Genomic DNA, 7,645 nt, shown 5'->3' on the forward strand with positions numbered 1-7,645 from the left:
TACTAAATGACACATGGGTCAGAGAAGGCCAAAGAGAAAATTTTTATTATTTTCAACTAAATTTTATACAGCTTATCACAATTTGCAGGATGCAGGGAAAACAATGTTTGGAGGAAATTTTATATTATTGAAAACATATACTAGAAAAGAATAAAGATCTAAATCAATCATCTAAGCGTCCATTTTAGAAAACTGGAAAGAAGGACACCTGGGTGGCTCAGTGGTTGAGAGTCTGCCTTTGGCCCGTGGCAGGATTTTGGGGTACTGGGATCGAGTCCCAGCATCCGGCTTCCTGCATGGAGCCTGCTTCTCCCTCTGCCTGTGTCTCTGTCTCTCTCTCTTTCTCTCTCTCTCTCTCTCTCTGTGTGTGCCTCTCATGAATAAATAAATAAAATCTTTTTTTAAAAAAATCCAAAGTAATAAGAAGGAAAGGAATTACAAATTTAGAGCAGAAATTTTAAAAATCGGACAGAAGAAATCAATAAAGAAAATCAATAACATCAAAAGCTGCTTCCTTGAAACGATCAATAAAATTGATAAACCTTTAGCCAAGTTACTTAAAAAAATAAGAAGAAGAAGCAAAGACACAAATTACTATTACCAGAAATAAAAGAAAGGCCATCAATACAGATCCCATGGATATGAAAAGGATAATAAAAGAATACCATGAACAACTCTCCAGCCCTAAATTGAATATCTTATATAAATAGAACAAATTCCTTTAAAAATGAAATTCACAAAATTCACATAAGAAAGAGGCAGGCACTGCAGCCCAACCGAGCTGCCCCTATGTGCCTCTCATGTATGCTCATCTTGGCAAATCTGCCAGGATGTCTCACCAAGGGCTATGGATCGGCCTTAATAAAATAGATTTGAAAACAAAATCTGAGAATGAACTAGAGTTTACCAGTTCAGGCTCAGCCAACCCTGAGTCCACCAAAGTGATGGGCAATGTGGAAACCAATCTGTACCATGTTACAGAGAAATGGAATGTGACCACATGCCCCAGCACCAAAATTACTGTGGGAGATCAGCTCACACATGGACTGAAGCTGATTTTTGACTCCTCTGGCTCCCCTAACCCTGAAGCCAGAAGGGGGCAGGAGGGGAGATGCTAAATTTGAGGCAGGATACAGGCAGAAGCACATCGACCTAGATTTCCACATCACTAGGCTTTCAATCCAGGGTGCCGTGTGTGGAGTCACCAGGGCCAGCTGGCTGGCCACCAGATGGATTTTGAGACCACAAAGTCCCAAGTGACTCAGCAACTTTGCAGGTGGCTACAAGACTGATGAATTCCAGCCTCACATCAATGTCAATGGCAGGACAGAGTTTGAAGGCCCCATTTGCCAGAAGATGAACAAGAAGTTGGAAACTTCTGTCAATGTCAACTGGACAGCAGAAACAATAACCCTTAACTTTGGAATAGCAGCCAAGTATTAGATTGACCCTGATACCAGCTTCTTGGCCAAAGGGAGTGATTCCAGCCTGGTAGGTCCAGGGTATATTAAGATCCTAAAGCCAAGTATCAAAATGATACTGTCAGTTCCGCCAGACAGAAAGAATGTCAATGCCAGTGGCCACCAGCCTGGTCTGGGACTGGAATTTCAAGCATTAATAAATATCATACGACTGTTCAGTTTAAAACTATTCATAGCTAACTTTGGAACTTAGTGTATCTTTTAATATTGTGTGTCTGGGATGCAATTTTGCTAAACATCATGGTAGACCTCCAGGTTAAAGATGATTTAGCCTGAAGGTTACCAAGGTACGTAAGAAATCCAATTCCAAAATCATCCCTTCATCTGTAGGCTTGGGGGGAACTTGGTGGCCGCGCTAAAGAGCTCAGGGTTCTTTTTTTTTTTTTTTTTTTTTTTGGTATTTTTTTTATTGGAGTTCGATTTGCCAACATATAGCATAACACCCAGTGCTCATCCCGTCAAGTGCCTCCCTCAGTGCCCGTCACCCAGTCACCCCAATCCCCCACCCACCTTTCCACTACCCCTTGTTTGTTTCCCAGAGTTAGGGGTCTCCCATGTTCTTCACCCTCACTGATATTTTCACTCATTTTCTCTCCTTTCCCCTTTATTCCCTTTCACTATTTTTTATATTCCCCAAATGAATGAGTTCATATAATGTTTGTCCTTCTCCGATTGACTTATTTCACTCAGCATAATACCCTCCAGTTCCATCCACGTCGAAGCAAATGGTGGGTATTTGTCATTTCTAATGGCTGAGGAATATTCCATTGTATACATAGACCACATCTTCTTTATCCATTCATCTTTCGATGGACACCAAGGCTCCTTCCACAGTTTGGCTATTGTGGACATTGCTGCTATAAACATGGGGGTGTAGGTGTTCTGGCATTTCACTGCATCTGTATCTTTGGGGTAAATCCCCAGTAGTGCAATTGCTGGGTCGTAGGGCAGGTCTATTTTTAACTCTTTGAGAAACCTCCACATAGTTTTCCAGAGTGGCTGTACCAGTTCACATTCCCACCAACAGTGCAAGGGGTTCCCCCTTCTCCACATCCTCTCCAACATTTGTTGATTCTGTCTTGTTAATTTTCCCCATTCTCACTGGTGTGAGGTGGGATCTCATTGTGGTTTTGATTTGTATTTCCCTGATGACAAGTGATGTGGAGCATTTTCTCGTGTGCTTCTTGGCCATGTCTGTGTCTTCTTTGGTGAAATTTCTGTTTATATCTTTTGCCCATTTCATGATTGGATTGTTTGTTTCTTTGCTGTTGAGTTTAATAAGTTCTTTATAGATCTTGGATACTAGCCCTTTATCTGATATGTCAATTGCAAATATCTTCTCCCATTCTGTAGGATGACTTTTAGTTTTGTTGACTGTTTCTTTTGCTGTGCAGAAGCTTTTTATCTTGATTACAAAGCTGTGATCATCAAGACAGTATGGTACCGGCACAAAAACAGACCCATAGATCAATGGAACGGAATAGAGAACCCAGAAATTGGCCCTCAACTCTATGGTCAACTACTATTTGGCAAAGCAGGAAAGACTATCCACTGGAAAAAGGACAGTCTCTTCAATAAATGGTGCTGAGGAAAATTGGACAGCCACTTGCAGATGAAACTAGACCATTCTCTTACACCATACACAAAGATAAACTCAAAATGGATGAAGGATCTAAATGTGAGACAGGAATACATCAAAATCCTAGGGGAGAACACAGACAACACCCTTTTTTGAACTTGGCCATAGCAACTTCTTGCAAGATACATCTATAAAGGCAAGGGAAACAAAAGCAAAAATGAATTATTGGGACTTAAGATAAAAAGCTTCAGGTTTCTTTTTTTATGCAGAAATGGCTGCCAGTGGAAGCTTACAATGCATAGGTACTTTGTAAAATCCATTTTGAGTAAATGAATGAAATTGTGGCTTTCTGAGAATCAAGTCTAGGTTTCCTGCCCTGAATGAGGAGAGGCTCATTGTTTGACGCTGTGCACAAACTCATCTATAAGGGTTTTTTAGACAGAATCTGCATGACCTCTTTCTACCCTGCTCCATCACTTCCTTTACAACAAAGCGATCTGCAGGGTACACTACCTGTTTCTTCCGTGCTGTTTTGAGGCAGAGAGAATGGATGTGATGATGCCAATGACTCAAGACTTAATTCTCTCTCTTGTTGGTCTGTTGCCCTTGCACCGGAGTCGGACATAGCTGCCAAGAGCTCCAGCTGCAAGGTGGAAAAAGCGTCCATCACTATAGTCACATGGCGAAAACCCTTGGATCTAAATCAGACTTCTGTTGCATGGTCACCTCTCAATTGGCTTTTTAAAAGTTTAATGGGTTCATTTTAGTCTTCCCTTTTGTTTGGAATTAGACCCTCCCCTTCAAATGCCTTAATTACTTAAAATAAAACTTGAATAAAATATTGAAACCAGAGGAGAGCCTCAGGATGGTCACTCTCATCACTCCTATTCAACATGGTACTGTAAGTCCCTTCTAGAGCAATCAGGCAAGACAAAGAAATAAAAGGCATTCCGATCAGAAAGAAAGAAGTAAACACGTCATTATTTGCAAATGATGTGACTTTATATATTGAAAATCCCAAAGACTCAACTAAAAATCTATTGGATCTAATCAATGAATTCAATGATGCTGCAGGATATAAAATCATTATGCAGAAACAAGTTGCATTTCTATGCACTAACAATGAAATATCTGGAAAAAAAGTAAAGAAAACTATCCCATTTACAATAGCATTAAAAACACTAAAATACCTAGGAATAAATTTAACCAAGGAAGTGAAAGATCAATACAATGAAAACTACAAGACTTGGTTGAAAGAAATCAAAGAAAACACAAACAAATGGCTCATGGATTGGAAGAGTTAATATTACTGAAAGTTCCTGGTACTCAAAGCTTGCTATAAATTCAATGCCATCCCTATCAAAATTACAATGGCATTTTTCACAGAAATAGAATAAACAACCCTAAAATTTGTATAGAACCATAAAAGACCCCCGAATAGCCAAAGCCATCACGAGAAAGAACAAAGGTGGAAGCATCACACTTCCAGATTTCACGCTACACTACAAAGCTATAGTAATTAAGACAGCGTGGTACTGGCACAAAACAACATGTAGATCAGTGGAGCAGAATAGAGAACCTAGAATTGAATCCTCACATGTCTGGTTAGCTGGTTTTTAAGGGAGCCAAGAACATCCAATGGGAAAAGAACAAATGGTGTTCGGAAAACGAGTTAACTACATGAAGAAAAATGAATTGGACCCCTGTCTTACAATGCTCACAAACATTAACTCACAATGGACCAGAAACTTAAACAGAAGACCTAATACTATAAAACTCCTAGACCAGCCCCTCAACATTAGTCTTGGGAATGATTTTTTTGATATGACTCCAAAAGCACAATCAACAAAGGATTAAATCAACAAGTGGATCTACATCAAACTTAAAAGCTTCTGCACTAGGAAAGAACCAATCAACAAAATAAAGAGGTAACCCAAGCAATGGGATAGAATATTTGCAAGCCATATGCATGTGATCAAGATCCAAAGTTTACAAAGAACTCATACAATTCAATAGTAAGAAAACCTAACAATTGGATTAAACAATGAGCAGAGGAGCTAAATAGACATTTTTCTGAAGAAGACACCCAGAGGGCCAATAGGTTCATGAAAAGATGTTCAACATCCCTCATCATCAGGAAATGCAAATCAAAGCCACAGTGAGATATCATCTCACACCTATCAGAATGGTTCTCAAAAAAACAAGAGATAGCAAGTGTCGGTGAGGATGTGGAGAAAGGGGAACCCTTGTTCACTGTTGCTTGGATTGTACTGGTCCAGCTACTTTAGAGAACAGTATGGAGGTTCCTCAAGAAATTAAAAATAGAATTACCGTATAGCTCAGCAATTCCACTGGTGGGTATGTACCCAAAGGAAATGATAACAGGTCACGAAGGAGACATCTGCACCCCCATGTTGACCGCACCATTATTCACAATAGCCAAGATACAGGAACAATGCAAGCGTCCCTCAGTGGGTAAATAGATAAAGAACACACACATAAAGTAGAATACTGCTCAGCCATGAGAAAAATCACATCCTGCCATTTGTGACAACACGGATGAGCCCTGAGGACATTATGTTAAGTGAGATAAGTCCTACAGAGAAAACCAAATCCTATGATATTCCTTGTATGTGGAATCTAAAAAACCCTGAATTTGAAAAGACAGAGAGTGGAAGAGTGGTTACAAAGACCAGAGGTGAGGAATGTTTGGAATGTTGGACATTGTTCAAAGATGCACACTTGCAGTGTCTAGATAAATAAGCCCTGAAGATGTAATTAATACACAGTACAGGGATTACAGGCTCCCCCCCCCCCCGCCCAAAAAAAAAACTATAAAAATTAAACTTGAGATGCTTGGTGGCTCAGTGGTTGAAGATCTGCCTTGGGCTCAGGGCATGATCCCAGGGTCCTGGGATCAAGTCCCAGATTGGGCTCCCCGCAGTGAGCCTGCATCTCCCTCTGCCTGTGTCTCTGCCTCTGTGTGTGTGTGTCTCTCATGAATAAATAAATAAATCTTAAAAAAAATTAAGCTTGCTAAGAAACTAGTTCTTAATTGATCCCATCACTAGAAAAAATGGAAACTAGGTGACACAGTAGACATGCTGGCTGACGCCACGATGGCGGCCATATTGTGGTCATATTGCAGCATGACAGCATCAAGTCAGTGTGCTGCACACCTCAGACTCACACAATGTTGTATGGCAATTATATCTCAGTGTAAACAAACAGGGAGAAAGATCTTCTTCCCTCTCCCCATCCCACTCCCTCCCCCTTCCCTCTCTCCCCCCTCTCTGCCCTCCTCTATCCATCTATCTCCTCCTTATCCTCTTCTCCCCCTTTCCCTCCCTCTGGTCCTCTCTGGTTCTTCTTCTGCCTGTCCAGGCATTTCTCCTCCATCTCCTCCACGAGTCCCTTTGCCCACCCTTGGAGAAGTGTCCTGTTCTCATTCCCTTAGACCCAGTTGGCCACTCCTTGGTTCCATTCTGCCCCCCATACTTCTATCTTGGGCTTCTCCCTTGCTCTTCTAAGCCATGTGTCTCTCTGCCCATAGGACGATGCAAACTGGACACTCCCAAGATGTTCAAGTTCAACATGGCTGACGTTGGATTCCTCATCTTCCACAGCAAACCTCCTACTCTGTCCACACTCTCTGATATGTGTAACAGAAGAACTACAAACCTGTTATTAAGCCGTCCAACCCCATCATCCAAAGCACAACACTGGAAGCCTCTACTGCCCTCACTGTATCCAAAGGGCTCCTGAATCCTGCAGATTATTCTGCTGATATGGCCCTTGGCTCTTCCAAATCTTTACCATTTCTTTTCTGGACTATTATTTTAGTCACTTTAATGGATTTTCCTCTTTCTTCTCCTCTCAATTCATTGTCCACATTGCAACGGATCTTTCCAAAATTAAAATGATCTTGTTACTCCAAACAATGCTATTCAAGACACACACATATGCATGTGCCTGCACACAGGTGCACACACACATACATAAGTAAAGTCAAACATCAATTTGGTGCTTAAACATTACTGAATACTGAAAGGCTAAAAATGGGTTGCTCCACTTACCCACCAGGTAGTGCTTCCTTCCAGAGCCAGCAAAAAAAAACCACACTTCTGTAAAATCTTCCCTTAAAGTTTCTCTTAAAGCCCCACAGACATGATGATACCCCTTCTTGTGCCCCAACTACCCCCCCAACACACACACACATGTCTCCTACCTCATATCTCAGTCAACCCCTAAGCTATCAACATCTCCCTCAAACTCCAAGACCCTTGAAGGATGGGCTACAGTGTTCACTCCTATATACTTGGTGCATACATCACTGTCTAACATAAAAGATACTTTTGCTTTATTAATGGATTATCAAGAATAAGAATATTATCCCAGACAGCAATAGTAAATAGAGCCTGCTACTTATTCTGAGATCAGCATGGTCTCCACCCCACAATTTAATCTGTGTACAGAGAATTCAGAGAAAATAAGAAGAAAATATCTGAAGTTTTGGGAAAGGCTAAAAGATCATCTTCAACTTGAAAAATGAAGGCTGAGGAGGGATTTAAATGTATCCTCAAAT

At 40.9% G+C, this 7,645-nt stretch overlaps 1 pseudogene; it reads left to right on the top strand.

Moving 5' to 3' along the window:
- Positions 1-800: 800 nt before the first annotated feature.
- LOC144290972 (non-selective voltage-gated ion channel VDAC1 pseudogene) lies at positions 801-2,026 on the top strand (annotated as a pseudogene).
- The last annotated feature ends 5,619 nt before the right edge of the window (positions 2,027-7,645 follow it).

This window comes from Canis aureus, chromosome 1 (genome assembly GCF_053574225.1).
Source record: "Canis aureus isolate CA01 chromosome 1, VMU_Caureus_v.1.0, whole genome shotgun sequence".
NCBI classification, from domain to species: Eukaryota; Metazoa; Chordata; class Mammalia; order Carnivora; family Canidae; genus Canis; species Canis aureus.